General features: G+C 45.4%; 1 protein-coding gene across 1 annotated transcript in view; it reads right to left on the bottom strand.

The window, feature by feature from the left end:
* The window catches only part of PATJ (PATJ crumbs cell polarity complex component), a 332,986-nt gene that overhangs the window by 139,462 nt on the left and 176,494 nt on the right, over nucleotides 1-17,030 (bottom strand).

Here is a 17,030-nt window from a genome sequence, read left to right as displayed (position 1 = left end):
GGTGAAATAACGGGAAGAACCACTGCCTTCATGTCCAGTTTGTGGGTTTCTTGAAAAGTTCTAACTTGCAAACAATGGGAAAAGAGTGTTGAAACAGATGAACTCAGTCTAATTTCACAAGAGTCTTCTTATTCTACAAACCATGTTCACAAGTTACAATGAATACATGTACAATCTGTGTATAGTGTAAACTTGATTGTTGTTAAGAACATAAGAGAAGCCATGTTGGATCAGGCCAATGGCCTATCTAGTCCAACACTCTGTGTCACACAGTGGACAAAAAACAAACAAACCAGGTGCCATCAAGAGGTCCATCAGTGGGGCCAGGACACTAGAAGCTTCCCACTGTGCCCCCACCAAGCGCCAAGAATACAGAACATCACTGCCCCAGACAGATGCCAAATTTGCAAAATTATCAAGAAAAATTTATAGCAGTATGGTTTCCAGTAGTATCCTATTTGACTCAGCAAAAAGTGGTTCCTAATAAGGCTTACTATTGGGATTTGTTATTTTTCTAATGCATTCCTTATTTATATCATATCTGTAACACTTCTGGTTCTCTGTATTCTGTTATCACTCTTTGTATTTGCCATTCCATAAACTGTATCAATGAATTGACATATTGGTTTGGTGTATGTTAAAAATAAATGTTATTTCAAAATGAATGAAAGAAAGAAAGAAAGAAAGAAAGAAAGAAAGAAAGAAAGAAAGAAAGAAAGAAAGAAAGAAAGAAAGAAAGAAAGAAAGAAAGAAAGAAAGGTACTTCTTTCTCTACCTTCTCTATCCTGCGCATAATCTTGTAAACCTCTATCATGTCACCCCTCAGTTGACATTTCTCCAAGCTAAAGAGCCCCAAGGAAGAGCCAGTTTGGTATAGTAGTTAAGTGTGCAGACTCTTATCTGGGAGAAATGGGTTTGATTCCCCACTCCTCCACTTGCACCTGCTGGAATGGCCTTGGGTCAGCCATAGCTCTGGCAGAGGTTGTCCTTGAAAGGGTAGCTGCTGTGAGAGCCCTCTCCAGCCCCACCCACCTCACAGAGTGTCTGTTGTTGGGGAGGAAGGTAAAGGAGATTGTGAGCTGCTCTGAGACTCTTCGGAGTGGAGAGTGGGATATAAATCCAATATCTTCTTCAAGTGTTTAAACCTTTCTTCATAGGGAAAGTGTTCCAACCCTTGAATCATTCTAGTTACGCTTTTCTGCACTTTTTCCAATGCTATAATATCTTTTTTGAGGTGCGGTGATCAGAATTGTGCACAGTATTCCAAATGAGGTCACACCATCGATTTGATGTCACCCAGAGTCAGAAACGACAGGTGCTTGAACAGGGGACTACCTTTACCTTTATTATGATACTGGCTGATTTGTTTTCAATTCCCTTCCTAATAATTCCCAGCATGGCGTTGGCTTTTTGTATTGCAGTTGCACACTGTCTCAACATTTTCAGTGAGTTATCTACCACGACTCCAAGATTTCTCTCTTGGTCAGTCTCCGACAGTTCACACCCCATCAATTTGTATTTATAGTTAGGATTTTTGGCCCAATGTGCATTACTTTGCACTTGGTCACGTTGAACCTCATTTGCCATGTTGACGCCCAATCGCCCAGCCTCCACAGATCCCTTTGGAGTGCCTCACAATCCTCTCTGGTTCTCACCACCCTGAACAATTTAGCGTCATCTGCAAACCTAGCCATTTCACTGCTTACTCCCAACTCCAAATCATTAATGAACAAGTTAAAAAGCATCGGATCCAGTACTGAGCCTTACTGACTGGCCTGTAATTTCCCAGATCTCCTCTGGAACCCTTTTTAAAGATGGGGGTGACATTTGCTACCTCCCAGGCCTCAGGAACAGAGGCAGATTTCAATGAAAGATTACATATTTTTGTCAGGAGATCCACAAGTTCACCTTCGAGTTCTTTCAGAACTCTTGGATATATGCCATCTGGGCAGGGTGACTTATCAGTTTTTAATTTGTCCATCAGTTGTAGGATCTCCTTTCTTGTCACTTCAATCTGACTCAGGTCTTTCAACACCCCTCCCAAAATCAGCAGTTCTGGAGTGGGCAAACACTTCTCATCTTCCACAGTGAAGACGGAGGCAAAAAATGCATTCAGCTTCTCAGCCATTTCCCTATCATCCTTCAGTAATCCTTTTATCCCTTGGTCATCCAAGGGCCCCACTGCCTCCCTGGCTGGTTTCTTGCTTCTAATGTACTTGAATAAATTTTTATTGTTGGTCTTTATGTTTTTTGCAATATGCTCCTCATACTCCCTTTTTGCTCGCCTGATCACAGACTTGCATTTGATTTGCCACAACCTGTGTTCCCTTTTATTAACCTCACTTGGACTAGCTTTCCACTGCTTAAAGGAATCCTTCTTACCTTTTACAGCTTCCATTACTTTGTTTGTTAACCATGCAGGCTTTTTAAAATACCTATTTCATTTGTGCTTTCCCTGATTTGTTGTACATACTGTATTTTATCTGAGCTTCTAGGATTGTAGTTTTAAATAGCCTCCAAGCTTCCCCAAGGGTTTTGACCTTATTTACCATTCCTTTCAGTTTCTTCTTCATGTGCCTCCTCATCTCAGAGAATTTACTCCTTTTAAAGTTAAAAGTAGTTGTGTTGGTCTTCTGGAACAACTCCCTATTTATACAAATTGTGAAACATTATGGTCACTGCTCCCAAGTGATGGACATAAGAGAAGCCATGTTGGATCAGGCCAATGGCCCATCCAGTCCAACACTCTGTGTCATACCGTGGTCAAAAAACCCAGGTGCCATCAGGAGGTCCATCAGTGGTGCAGCCACTTTTACATCTCTCACCAGGTCTTGGGCATTACATAGGACCAAGTCCAGGATCGCCCCACCCCTGGTAGGTTCTATGACGATCTACTCCATAGCACAGTTATTGAGAGTGTCTAGAAACTCAATCTCTTTCTCCCAACTGGAACACATATTGACCCAATCAATGTGTGGGTAGTTAAAATCACCTATTATGACACAGTTTTTATGTTTAGATGCTGTCTTTCTTTCATCATTTTATAATCATCCTTTATCTTTTGATCCGGTGGGTGATAACAAACTCCCAGAATTAAACTTCCTTTTGGGCCCATTATTTTGACCCAAACATTTCTAAAGGGAATTTAATTCTCTTACCTTCTCAATCTTACTGGACTGTATACCCTCTCTGATATACAGAGCCACCCTACCTCCAACCCTTCCCTTCCTATCCTTCTGATATATATATTTATATCCAGGAATCAACATGTCCCACTGATTCTCCTCATTCCACGAAGTTTCTGAAATACCCACAATGTCTATATTTCCCCCAAACACTAAGCATTCCAACTCCTGGGTTTTACTTCAGACACTTATAGCATTTGTATATAACCATCTATAATTTCCCAGGGAAGTTAGGCCCGCAACCTTCCTCCTGCTGCCTTGTGACTTTGTCAGGTAGTCTATACTGTTTGTCACCATCTCAGTGGATAACTCTAATCCATTGCCCGATAGAAAAGTAACAGCTAACCCGTCATCGCTTTGAGATGAGTCATCCTGAACCAGAGACATTTAATCTCCTGTTGGCCTTCCCCCAAGATTCAGTTTAAAAACTGCTCTGCCACCTTTTTGCTTTGAAGAGCCAGCAGCTTGGTTCCTTCTGTGGGCAAGTGGAAACCGTCTCTTTTGTACAGCTCCCGCTTGTTCCAAAAAGCATCCCAGTGCCTAACAAATGAACTCTTCCTCCCTACACCATAGTCTCATCCACGCATTGAGACTCCTAATTTGTGCCTGTCTCTCTGGCCCTGTGCGTGGAACAGGTAGCACTTCTGAGAAGGCTATCTTGGAGGTCCTGACCTTGAGTCTCCTGCCTAGCAGCCTAAATTTTTCCTCCAGGACTTCACGACTGTATTTTCCCACATCATTGCTGCCGACATGTACCATGACCACTGGCTCTTCCCCAGCACTGTGTATCAGCCTATTTACAACACACATAATGTGTTGTACCTTCGCACCAGGCAGGCAAGTCACCATATGACCAGTACACGGTTTTGCCACCCAGCTGTCTACTTGTCTAAGGATCGAATCACCAACTACCAAGACCCACCCCCCCACCCAGGGATGGTTCCTTGGCACGAAAGGATAACTGCTCAAGAACTGAAGAAGAGATCCCTTCTGAGGGCACATTCCCCTTATCCTCAGCACGGTGCCCTGTTCCCTCTTGACCCTCATGCTCCCTGGCAGCAGCAGGGCTACCATGTTTGGAGTGGGACACATCTAACAAGTCCCCAAGAGTCTTCTCCAAGTGCCTGACTGTCTCTGCTTCTCCAGGTCAGCAACCTCAGCCTCAAGGGTGCGAACTTGTTCCCTGAGGACCAGGAGCTCCTTGCACTGAGCACATACCCAAAACTTCTGTCCAGTGCGCAGATAGTCATACATGTGACAGTCAGTGCAAAACACTGGAAAGCCCCCACCCCTGGGCTGGTATTCTACCTTCATAATAGCTTTTTAAATAATGAAATCCTTCCTTTAAGTCCTTTTGTGTATAAGTGACTCTCCTGGTGGAAAGTCTACTTACCTTATTGGGAACACAAGCAGGCTAGGGCCCCCTGGTCCTGGTCCTTCTGGCTACTTAGAGAGCCCCCAGGCTAAGAGCCCAGGCCAAGAGCCCTTTAGCTCCCATGCCTCTGGCAAGGTACAGCCTTCTTGTATTAACATGCACAGAATAATGCTTTATAAAGGCATCTGTCTTGCAAACCTCAGTCAACGGAATGCCTTGATGAAAGACAGTAGATGCTGCTTGCGCTTTCATGGAGTGTGCCTGTATTTGTAAAGGGCAATGTACTGACATTTGCTCCCAGGCTGTCCTGATAGCAGAGACAATCCACATAGACACTGTCTGAGCTGATGCAGCTTTTCACTCAGAGTGGCCAGCAAAGCAAACAAATAATTGTGGAACCTTCCTAAACTCACTTATCATCTATTGTAATACTTCTATTAGGAGTTAGGGCTTTAGAGCAGGATCTGCCAGACTCAGGTTCTTGCTATGGAAGCTGACTGGGTGATTTCAGACCAGTCACAGACTTTCAGCCTAACCTGCCTCAAACAGCTGTTGTTCAGATCACACAGGGGCAGAGAAGAATGATGTAAACTGCTTTTGTCCCCCCCCACCCCAAACACTGTGAAGAAAAACTGTCATTTTTCAATGTAGAGGCTGCAGAGAGGAGGAAGGTGATGGAAACTTGAAGTCAAAGGGGTAGATGAAGGGAAGGAGAAAGGGTTGCCAATTCCAGGTTAGAAAATTCCAGGAGATTTAAGGGGTGGGACCTAGAAAGGGCATGGCTTGAGGAGGGATAGGACCTCAGACAGGTACAATGCCATTTCCTACTGGGGAAGCACTGGAGATCACTCAGATTTACAACTGCTCTCTAGATGGCAGAGATCAGCTCCCCTTGAGGTGGGGGGGAGCAGAGTCAATGCCTTCACTTGGGTGGGTATTGAAAGCAATACAGTCAGTGTCAGTAATGACAAGAAGACAAGCAAAAGCAACTGAACCCTACCCTGAGCTGCCCCTGGCAGTGAGTTAAATGGAACAGCCAGAAGAGAAAAGAATAGGGAAGAGGCGGAGGGAAGATAAGTCAAATGGATGAGAATTTTCATGTTAGCACAGACCCAATAATTTATAAACAGAAATTAAAGGAGTGCCCCTCCCTTAAAGAATGCAGAGAAACAGTGAGGGGGGATAATTCTGCACTGGGCAAGCCAGGAGATACCAGGTTTGTTTGGGTAAATGTATTACTGTATAGGGAGTATATGCCTAAGGAAAAAAGCTCTAATTTGGAGCCTGGAAAACAGCTAAGTCCCAGAAAGATTGCAATAGGAGCCATGGATCCGCACTAACGGTGCCCAAAAAAGGGGCCTAGTGTCCCTGTCTGTTTACAAAGCTTTGACCATAACATATGAACCACGGCATGTTGTCCTGTTATTGGCACCCAGAGTGCTAAACAGCTCCCCACCAATAGGCCTGAGCTCCAGTTAGGGGGTGCTACCTGATGACAATTTCTGAGGATACTTACTCAGCCCTCCCCTTCCACAAGAGCTCTTCAGAACACTCGAGCCCAGTGTCCTTCTGATCCTCCTCTGCACCTTCGGAAATAACCTCTTCAGGATCCTGGAGGGAATGAGCTAACACCTGAGCTCCTAAGGTAGTGAAACTGATAGTCTGCATGAACTTTGACTAACTGTTAGAACTGAATCCTATAAAAGAGGTCAGAAACTGTACAGAGGCTGGACATGACTCTGAAACCTTGGAAACAGTCACTTGTACTTTCCCCCATGTCTCTTAAGAGGGAGATTCTTGACACAGGCAATCTCTATTTGTATCCCCTTCTGTAGGGAGGGGTCTGTTCAGCTGATGTCTATTGATCCCTGTTAAAGAGAAGGAACCTTGATTAGGATATTGGTCAGGAAGGGAAAACACCGACCTACCCAGGTCCTTAGCTTTGTTACCAGTGTAACCAGTGTCTTGTAGATGTCCCTGGTGCTGACTATAAAACCATAGCAACTCCCATGTATTTTCTGGAAGGGAATAAATAAAAGGTCTCGAGAGATCCCTGAATCCAAGAACTCTCTCTGAATGAGCACCACCATAGACTTGTCTTTCCCATATTGTTTTGAGACTGTGAAAACAAAAACAAAACTGGGTTGACCTTCAGCACTGGTGTTTACCTCACTTAGTTTCATAGACCAAAGATCAGACCAGTCTTGATTATTCAAAACGGACCTCTATAGTCTCCAAAGCCTAATAAAATCAGGCTGGTTAGATCAGAACTAGATTTCATTGTTGACTGACCTTGGGTAACCTGCCATCTGTTTCTGAGGTCCTTTGGATTTAACCAGATTAAAGGAAAGTTCCAAGGTGGTTTGCCAGTGGCTTCCTCTGCACAGAGGCCCAGAAATTCCTTGGTTTCCCCTCCGGATTCCAATCAGGGCTCACCCTGCTCAGCTTCCAAAATCCGACCAGATTGGGCTAGCCTAAGCCATCCAGGACCTTAACTAAATTAAAGGGAGTGACCAAATGATGCCTTGTCCAAGACTAGGGATACATGGGGATGAAATGGCTACCCTTGTCTATGAAAACTAATCAGGACCAAGCCTGACCAGCCTTTGGGTCTGACAGGTTTGGATTTCTCACTGCCCATTTGAGTCAGGAACTGGAAGGAACTCGGTAGAGAGAATCTAGGCCGATTGCATTGAAAGGCACCTGCTCAACTACAAAGCTCTGACAGATTTGGGTAATCACTGGGTTTCCTATAGCTAATCTTGCAGTAAGCTTAGTGTTGGATTACATGGCCTGTGTGGCTCCTTTGAATTCCGTGGTTCCCTTACTCAGGACTTTGCAAGCTGATTCCCTCACCTCTTGGAGGGTCCGGGAAACTGAACCTACTGCTTGCACTGGATCTTCCCCAAATAGTTTGTTCCCCCTCACAGCCCAGAATTCAGGTGAGCAAATATTCTGAATGCCATGAATCCTGATGACCGCCGTATGGCGGGGCTGCCAGGGAATGCTCCTGGGACCTCCTGCATTCCAAACAGAAGTTTGTGATGCTAGTTTCCCCAAGACCAAAGTGCCATAGAGAATGTTCACATGGTCTGGAGAGCCAGTTTGGTGTAGTGGTTAAGTGTGCGGACTCTTATCTGGGAGAACCGGGTTTGATTCCCCACTCCTCCACTTGCACCTGCTGGCATGGCCTTGGGTCAGCCATAGCTCTTGCAGAGGTTGTCCTTGAAAGGGCAGCTGCTGTGAGAGCCCTCTCAGACCCACCTACCTCACAGGGTGTTTGTTGTGGGGGAGGAAGGTAAAGGAGATTGTGAGCCGCTCTGAGACTCTTTGGAGTGGAGGGCGGGATATAAATCCAATATCTTCTTTTATCTTCTTCTTCGTCTGTCATAGGAAATCTGGCAGCAAAACAGAAATAAGCTTTGCCAAAAGTAGCTGCCTCATACTGAATCCAAACCTTGATCCATCAAGGTCAGTATAGCATTCTCAGAATGGCAGCCACCCTCCAGGGTCTCAAGCTGAGGACGTGCACATCACCTACTGTCTGGTTAACCAGAGATGTCAGGGACCATCTGCACGCTAAGCAGATGCTCCCCAGTGAGCCACAGCTCCTCCAGCAGGGTTGGTTCCACCTGTACAAGCACTTCCCTTATGGGAAACAAGAACCAGGAGAAAGGCACCCCACAGAAGCCTATTTGCTTGTGGGAGGGACGCTTTGGCAGAGATTCCTGTATGCCTCTGCTTCTCCGTAGCTGTTAAAAAATTAAGCCACTGCAAAATGGCCCAGAAATGATGTCCCTAGTGCCACTACTAAATAGCCCCTGCTCTTCTCAGAAAAAGGGTAGGTTCCTTCCATTTCCAACACATGCCCCCCATTGGTTAAATAGGGCAGAGAGAACTGTGACTAACCCAAGGTCACCCACCAGGTCCCTTGAGTTTAAGTGCCAAATCAAACCTGGCAGTATGCAATGAAGGCTGCAGCTCCTAGTCACTATGCTGAACAGACTCTCTGTTGGACTGGAGAGAGCCTGGAAGCAGCGCTGGCCCAAGGGTGTGTGGCACCCCAGGCAAGCACCCCCACATGGCACTGCAACACAGTGCTGCGCTCCATCTGGGGGGGGGGATGCTCCATCGCACCCTCCCTGGTGCCGTGCGGCGAGGTGAAGTGAGGCGGTGGTGGCAGCACCCCGTTCCCTTTGCTCCCCTCCCACTCGTTCACAGTGCGCAGCACCTGAGCCCTGTCGGCACTGTCTCAGTGCGCATTTTATATTTAGAAGGACAGCGCTGAGGTGAAAGCTTCTCTCCCCTCATTTCCGGAACTGGAAGGGAGGGTGAGCCAAGCCTTCTCCAGTGCTGTCCTTCTAAATATAATATGCATGCCACATTAGGGGCTGGCAGGGCCCAGGCGCAGCACACTGTGATTGCGGCGGCAGGGGGCCAAAGGGAAAGGAGAGGCAGGCGGCAGTGGAAGGAGACTAAGGGAAGGGAAAGGAGGGGCGGGCAAGTGGTGGTGATGGCTGGTTGGTGGAAGAGGCAGGCAAACTAGGTGCTTGCCTGGGGCACTGGGAGGGGGGAGCCCAATTTGCCCACCCAAGCCTTTTGGCACCCTAGGCAACCACCTAGTTTGCCTAATGGGCGAACCGGCCCTGCCTGGAAGCACCATTGAAAGGGAAAAGAGTGCCTTCCATACATCAGCTGGTCCCTCCGGAGAAGGTGTCTTCTGATTAGGATGGAAAAACAAAAAGAGAATAACCTCTTTTATATGCTAGATTGCTAGAGTAATATCCTCAGTTCTCTTCCATCCATCAGGACTGGAAAGGAAGGTTTGGCGGGGTGGGGGGGGGGTGGCGGACCCAGCATTGTGGGCATGCATCCTGCACAGGGGGTGGAGAAGTACTCCTTGCTGCCATTATACATCTGAGAAAAAGAAAGTGAAATTGGTATCCATTTTCTTGCACGTGTTACAGCCCGTCCAGGAAAGATTCACAGGAGTCTGGCCTTGATTCAGAAGGGTAGGGAAGGGCAGTTTACATGGCCAAATGAGGCTTTCTGCCCATGGGTGACTTTGGAGGCATTTTGAGCTGTGCAAAAACTTAAAGTGCCTTTCTGCAGTTTCCTCCAAGCCGTGTTACTTTCTGTCGCCGCCACTCTGTTCCTCCCAGGGCAACTGGGGAAGCCCTTAGCCCAAGAGCTGGAGTCCCCATGGCTGTGGCTTTCCTGGGAGCACAGAACATAAGAACATAAGAGAAGCCATGTTGGATCAGCCCAATGGCCCATACAGTCCAACACTCTGTGTCACATAGCAGCCAAAAAACGCAAGTGCCATCAAGAGGTCCACCAGTGAGGTTAGAAGCCCTTCCACTGTGCCCCCCCCCCCAAGCACAAGAATACAGAGCATCACTGCCCCAGACAGAGAGTTCCAACAATAAGCTCACAGGGGGTGAGGGGAGGCGCTGGGGCTGAAGAAAGAGTCCCCACCCGTGATGAACTCCTGGTTCCTCCACTGCCTCAAGAGGCTGCACGAGCAATTGGGGAGGGGGGATTGGGTGATGGACACAGTCCTCCCCACTCCCTTGCAGCTAGCTCATTGGAGGAAACCCACAATTGAGTCTTTCAGTAAAACAAAGAACTAAAATAAAAAGGTTTCCAGAAACCGCTGCGCTCTCTGGAGCACAATGGAATACATCCTGCTGCCGAAAGGCAGGGCCAGAAACTGGAGTTCTGGGAGATGAGCCCCTCCCCTCCAGGGATTGCAAAGGATTTTGGACCCTGCCTGTGGAGAGAGCAGGAGCTACATCCCAGACGTAAGGAATGACCTCAGACCACTAGAGAATGCCCTAAGATCACTTGGTGCACTTCCAGTGCAGAGTGGGAATTCAAACATGGGTTTCCCTGAGCCTTGTCTAGTACTCTAACCATTAAACAATGCTGGATCTCACTGAACATGGCAGGAATGCACAGGTAGATAAAACAAACTGAGCCAGAAAGATGGACTGTTCTAGGATCTGGGAGACCCAAGTTCAAATCTCCACTCTGCCACAGAAGCTTGCAGTTGACTTTATGTCAACAGTCCCCGACTTTTTTGAGCACACGAGCACCTTTGGAATTCTGGCCTAGAGTGGTGAGCACAGCCACAATATAGTTGCCACAGGGGGCAGAGCCAATCACCAAATGTCAGTCACAGGGGGCAGAACCGATCACAGAATGTCAGAGAGTAAAGTTATACATAACTCTAATAGTAGTACTAGTAGTAGAATTCGGCCCCACCCAGGCCGCGCCGCAAAGCGGCTGCGCGCCACGGGGCCGCTTTTTGCCTCCCTGGAAGGAGGGGAGGCTGCCTACGAGCTTCCCGTCCATCCGGGAGTGCAGGCGGGCGGAGCGTCGGGGCTATTTGTAGCCTCGACCCCGCCCTCCCAGTTCAGGCTCGTTGCCGCTCTCGGCCCACCCACCCACCCTGTGTAGTACAGGTTTAACCGGTCGTCTTATTAGGGGCCAGGTAGGAATTTTTCATCTCACCTGATTGGCCTGTGGTGGGGTGTTTTTTCGCCTACCTTGTACTACCGACAGTGGTGTGGATATTAGGTAATAGGGTGGGGGTTTAATTCTGGTCACTTGGCAGAAGGTGCAAGGGGGTTATACCTTGCAGGTGAGCACCCAGGCAGCTGCACCTGTTCGTGCAGTCGATACGCAGGAGCGGCAGATGGGCTTTACGGCTCAATGCTGTATAATGCGGATCGTATTCATGCCTCCTCCTAAATTCGCCTCCTTCTGGGTATTGGGGCAGAAGTTTAGGGGAGGGTTTGGCCTGGCCGGCCTGGCATTAGCCAGAATCTTATGGCTCGTGCTGGGGGCAGGGTGACTCGCCCTTCGTGGGACTTGGCGGGGTCTGAGGAAGACCCCAGGGCTTGTCCCACCGTAGGTTGCCCTTGCCGTGTTAATTGTGTTAATTAAATAAAGTGGCCCATTTCCCAATATTCTGTGTCAGCCTCTTTATTCCGACTAGGGGGGCAAAAAGAGATTGGATTTATACCTCACCCTTCACTTGGAGACTTAGAGTGGTTTACAATCTCCTTCCCTTCCCCTCCCCACAACAGACACCCTGTGAGGTAAGTGGGGCTGAGAGAGCTCTCAGAGAACTGCTCTTGAGAGGAACAGCTCTGAGAGAGTTATGACTGACTCAAGGTCATACCAGCAGCTGCATGTGTTGGAGTGGGGAATAACCACTACACCAAACTGGCTCTCATATTAGCATCTTGTGAAAAAGTTCTTTTTAACAGGATGCCTTTTAAAATGAACATATTGTTTTAAAATATTTTTCTTGCGCACACACACAGCTTGCTTTCAGTAATGCAGTGAAGAGATCTGTGCTGTAGTTCACATTTGCTGCAGAAGCAGCTTACAAAATCCCCATAGCCAATCAGAAATTTTATTTACATAAGAACATAATTCTTATGTTGGATCAGGCAAATGGCCCATCCAGTCCAACACAGTGTGTCACACAGTGGCCAAAAAACCCAAGTGCCATCAAGAGGTCCACCGGTGGGGCTATAAGCCCTTCCACTGTGCCCCCCCCCCCCACAAGCACAAGAATACAGAGCATCACTGCCCCAGACAGAGCGTTCCAACAATAAGCTGTGGCTAATAGTCACTGATGGACCTCTGCTCCATTGCTTATCCATTCCCCTCTTGAAGCGGTCTATGCTTGTAGCCACCACCACCTCCTGTAGCAGTGAATTCCACATGTTAATCACCCTTTGGGTGAAGAAGTACTTCCTTTTATCAGTTCTAACCCGACTGCTCAGCAATTTCATTGAATTCCCACGAGTTCTTGTATTGTGAGAAGGGGAGAAAAGTACTTCTTTCTCTACCTTCTCTATCCCATGCATAATCTTGTAAAACCACTATCATGTCACCCCACAGACGATGTTTCTCCAAGCTAAAATTAAAGAATTGGAGTTAGTGCAATTGAAATTTCTTAGAGCACTTTTTTATACCCCGAAAGGTACGCCAAGTTTGATATTGAGACAGGAAGCTGGTTTATCTACAGTCACATTGAATGTCTGGATTCAGAGGTGTAACTATTGGGTTAAGACTCATCTGAACCCGTTGGGGCTTATCCCTGATTTTCTGACATCAACTCCTTATCCCCAATGGTCTCATAGAACAGTTGATAAACTGAAATCAATTGGGTTAGATCCTGAAAATTTATTAGAGGGAGGGCATAAGTATGCAAGGAGTTTGATTTCTCAAAGATTTAAGGATATCGAAGCACAAAATGATTATGCAGCCCTACCTTGTTATTACAAGAAATTGAAACTGGGACCAAGCCTAAGATCCGCATCTTATTTTGGGTTTATAAAAAATCCTAATTATAGATGGGCATTTACTAGAGCCCATTTCGATGCGCTCCCATCAGCAGTCCTTTTTGGTAGATATACCCGGACTCCCATGCATCAGAGGATTTGTTTTTGAGCGTTGAATCAGGTGGAGTCAGCTGCCCATATATTTCTTCATTGTCCTATGTATGATGAAGAGAGACAGCAGCTGCAGATACCCCTTCCCTCACACTTTAAACCATTGGCAAATTATTGTAAATATGCTGAGGAACAAGTGATGAAGTTTTTATTGGCTGACAATTATGAATCCGTCTCACGCAAGGTTGCTAGGTATTGTTATCTGGTAATTAAAAAGCATAGATCGTACTGTAAATTGAGTTATTAGTGAAGGATTAGTTCGGTCCGGAATTTTAGGAATTATGGCTGTAACTGTCTATTGCCATGTTCTTATACTGTATTATCTTATATTATTTTGTATGCTGGTCTTATGACTGTTTTTAATAAACTTTATACTGTATTATCTTATATGATTTTGTATGCTGGTCTTATGACTGTTTTTAATAAACTTTGCTTTGTAAAACCACTATCACGTCACCCCACAGTCGATGTTTCTCCAAGCTAAAAAGCCCCAAGCGATTTAACCTTTCTTCACAGGGAAAGTGTTCCAACCCTTTAATCATTCTAGTTGCCCCTTTCTGCACTTTTTCCAATGCTATAATATCTTTTTTGAGGTGTGGTGACCAGAATTGTACACAGTAGTCCAAATGAGGTCGCACCATCGATTTATACAGAAGCATTATGTAACTGGCTGATTTGTTTTCAATTCCCTTCCTAATAATTCCCAGCATGGCGTTGGCCTTTTTTATTGCAATTGCACACTGTCCTGACATTTTCAGTGAGTTATCTACCATGACCCCAAAATCTCTCTCTTTGTCAGACTCTGCCAGTTCACAACCCATCAACTTGTATTTATAGCTAGGATTTTTGGCCCCAATGTGCATTACTTTGTACTTGGCCACATTGAACTTCATCTGCCACATTGATGCCCACACACCCAGCTTCGACAGATCCCTTTGGAGTGCCTCACAATCCTCTCTGGTTTTTACCACTCTGAACAATTTAGTCTCCTCTGCAAACTTAGCCATTTTATTGCTTACTCCCAATTCCAAATCATTAATGAACAAGTTAAAGAGAATGGTACCCAGTACTGAGCCCTGCAGCACCCCACTGCTTACCATCCTCCACTGCAAAAATTGCCCATTTATACTCACTCTCTGTTTCCTATTAATTAGCCACTTTTTGATCCACAAGAGGACTTGTCTTTTTACTCCCTGACTCTCAAGCTTACTACGGAGCCTTTGATGGGGAACTTTATCAAAAACTTTCTGGAAGTCAAAGTAAACAACATCTATTGGGTCCCCCTTGTCCACATGTTTGTTCACCCCCTCACAGAACTCTGACAGGTTAGTGAGACAAGATCTTCCCTTAAAGAACCCATGCTGAGTCTTCCTCAATAACTTTTGTTCATCAATGTGCCTACTCATTTTCTCTTTGATAATGGTTTCTACCAACTTTCCTAGTATTGAAGTCAGACTGACTGGCCTGTAATTTTCCGGATCTCCTCTGGAACCCTTTTTAAAGATGGGGGTGACATTTGCTACCTCCCAGTCCTCAGGAACGGAGGCAGATTTCAAAGAAAGATTACATATTTTTGTCAGGAGATCCACAAGTTCACCTTTGAGTTCTTTCAGAACTCTTGGATGTATACCGTCTGGACCTGGTGACTTATTAGTTTTTGTCTATCAGTTGTAGGACCTCCTCTCTCGTTGCTTCAATCTGACTCAGGTCCTTTAGCACCCATTACAAAATTAGCAGTTCTGGAGTGGGCAATCACTTCTCATCTTCCACAGTGAAGATGGAGGCAAAAAATGCATTCAGCTTCTCAGCCATTTCCCTATCCTCCTTCAGTAATCCTTTTACCCCTTGGTCATCCAAGGGCCCCACTGCCTCCCTGGCTGGTTTCCTGCTTCTAATATATTTGAAGAAATTTTTATTGTTGGTCTTTATGTTTTTTGCAATATGCTCCTCATAGTCTCTTTTTGCCTGCCTGATCACAGTCTTGCATTTGATTTGCCACAGCCTGTGTTCCCTTTTATTAACCTCACTTGGAGTAGATTTCCATCACTTAAAGGAATCCTTCTTACCTTTTACAGCTTCCATTACTTTGCTTGTTAACCATGCAGGCCTTTTCTTATACGTATTGTGTCTTTCCTGTGGTATATATTATCTGAGCTTCTAGGATTGTTGTTTTAAATAGCCTCCAAGCTTCCCCAGGGGTTTTGACTCTATTTACCTTTCCTTTCAGTTTCCTCTTCACATGCCTTCTCATGTCAGAGAATTTACCCCTTTTAAAGTTAAAAGTGGTTGTGGTAGTTAGCAGGTTGGTGGGGGGGAAGCCCTGCCTCAACAGCCTCCATGTGCCTTCAAACCTAGGAAGGCTTAAGGAGATGCTGGGAAAGTTTGCTCTTTAAAAGGTGTGTGTGCCTTTAAATCTTCAGCTAGATTGAATGAGGGCAGGGTGAGCCTGCAAAACAACATGGGAAGGAGGAAGGGAAACAGCCCAGTTCCTCAGTTGCTTGTTTGCAGAGTAAATTAGTGAGTAAATTGTCCCAGTGAGACCACAAATTGTGTGCTTCCAAACTGTGTTTATTTTGGCTGCTTTGTGTGTGAGAGAGTGTGAAAGAGAGAGAGTGAAAGTGCAGCCAGCTGCTGGAGAAATGAAGACTGTATTCAGGAGAACTGCATTGCTGTATTTTTATTTATTTATTTTAGGAATGGGAAAGTCTCCTGGCTCCACCCCCAAAGTCCCCAGGTATTTTGTGAGTTAGAATTGGCAACCCTATATGGGGCCTACATTAAACTCCAAGAGGATTGGCTATATCAAGAGGGTGTAGCCTAATATGCAAATGAGTTCCTGCTTAAATAAAGTCCTGAGAATCAGGATGATAATCAAACACATCTGACCATTGGAATCCATTGACAGAGGCCATTCATGTGGCCAAGACAGATAACTGCAGGGCTCCCACCAGCTCACCCATATGGTTCACACTACTGATTCCACAGCCAGTAGAGAAAGTGCATACCACACTACAAAGCTTTTTAAAAAAGAAACTGTAATTGTAACTAGGTTCCATTTTGTAACTGTAATTTCACACATTTTACCTTGTATACATTGCCATTAGTTTAAAAACTCTTTTATGCACACAGAAACACCCCCCTCACACACACACCCTAAAAAAACAACAAAAATGTATTTTGAGGAGTCTCATACTATTAGTCTCTATACTAAAACATGTTTCTTCTGTTGCTGTCATTCTTTCAACATTCCAGCAGTGAATTGTGGAATTGGTACAACTGCATGTGCTATGTATACCCATTTTATTTACTTAATTATCCCCCACTTCTTCTTTCTCCCCAGAGGGAACTCAGAGTGGTTTACATCATTCTCCTCTATTTTATCCTCACAACAACTCTGTAAGATAAGTTAAACTGAGTGTATACAACTGGCCCAAAGTCACCCAGAAAGCTTCCATGGCAAAGTAGTGATTCAATTCTCCCAAGATCCTACTCTGACATGCTAACCACTACACCATGCTGGTTCACACAGTTGAAACTGCTTCAGCACTCCAGATATAGAGAACCAGACAACAGTGTATGGAAAGTGAGATTTTGTTCAGGAATTTTCTGGAAAGATGGGTATTTCTAAAAATTATTGTGAAAGCATTTCTATGTTCTACTTGTTCTATCCATTTTCATTAAAATGTCACACTTCTAGCAGGCATTATACTTCCATTGGCTTCCAATCTCAATACAAATGTTCTTCATTCATTTCTAGAATGTCATCTATGTCCATTATGTGTACACTATGTACAACTGAATGTCCACTTGGACACACATCTCCTACTTTAAAAACTGCGCTGCTACATAGCCAGATTTCCACTATAAGAACTGGGGTATCCAGGGGACAAAGATTAGCTTCTTTTTTCTTGGAAATACCCTGAATCAGTGCTGTGTTTTGAGGTTGTTGGTTGTTTTTGTAAGACCAGAAAAATGTGCTAGTACTCATATAGAGAC

The sequence above is a fragment of the Heteronotia binoei genome, chromosome 2, assembly GCF_032191835.1.
Source record: "Heteronotia binoei isolate CCM8104 ecotype False Entrance Well chromosome 2, APGP_CSIRO_Hbin_v1, whole genome shotgun sequence".
Taxonomy (NCBI): Eukaryota; Metazoa; Chordata; class Lepidosauria; order Squamata; family Gekkonidae; genus Heteronotia; species Heteronotia binoei.
Note: the sequence above shows the minus strand (reverse complement) of the source record. Positions and strands in the feature narration are given on the sequence as shown.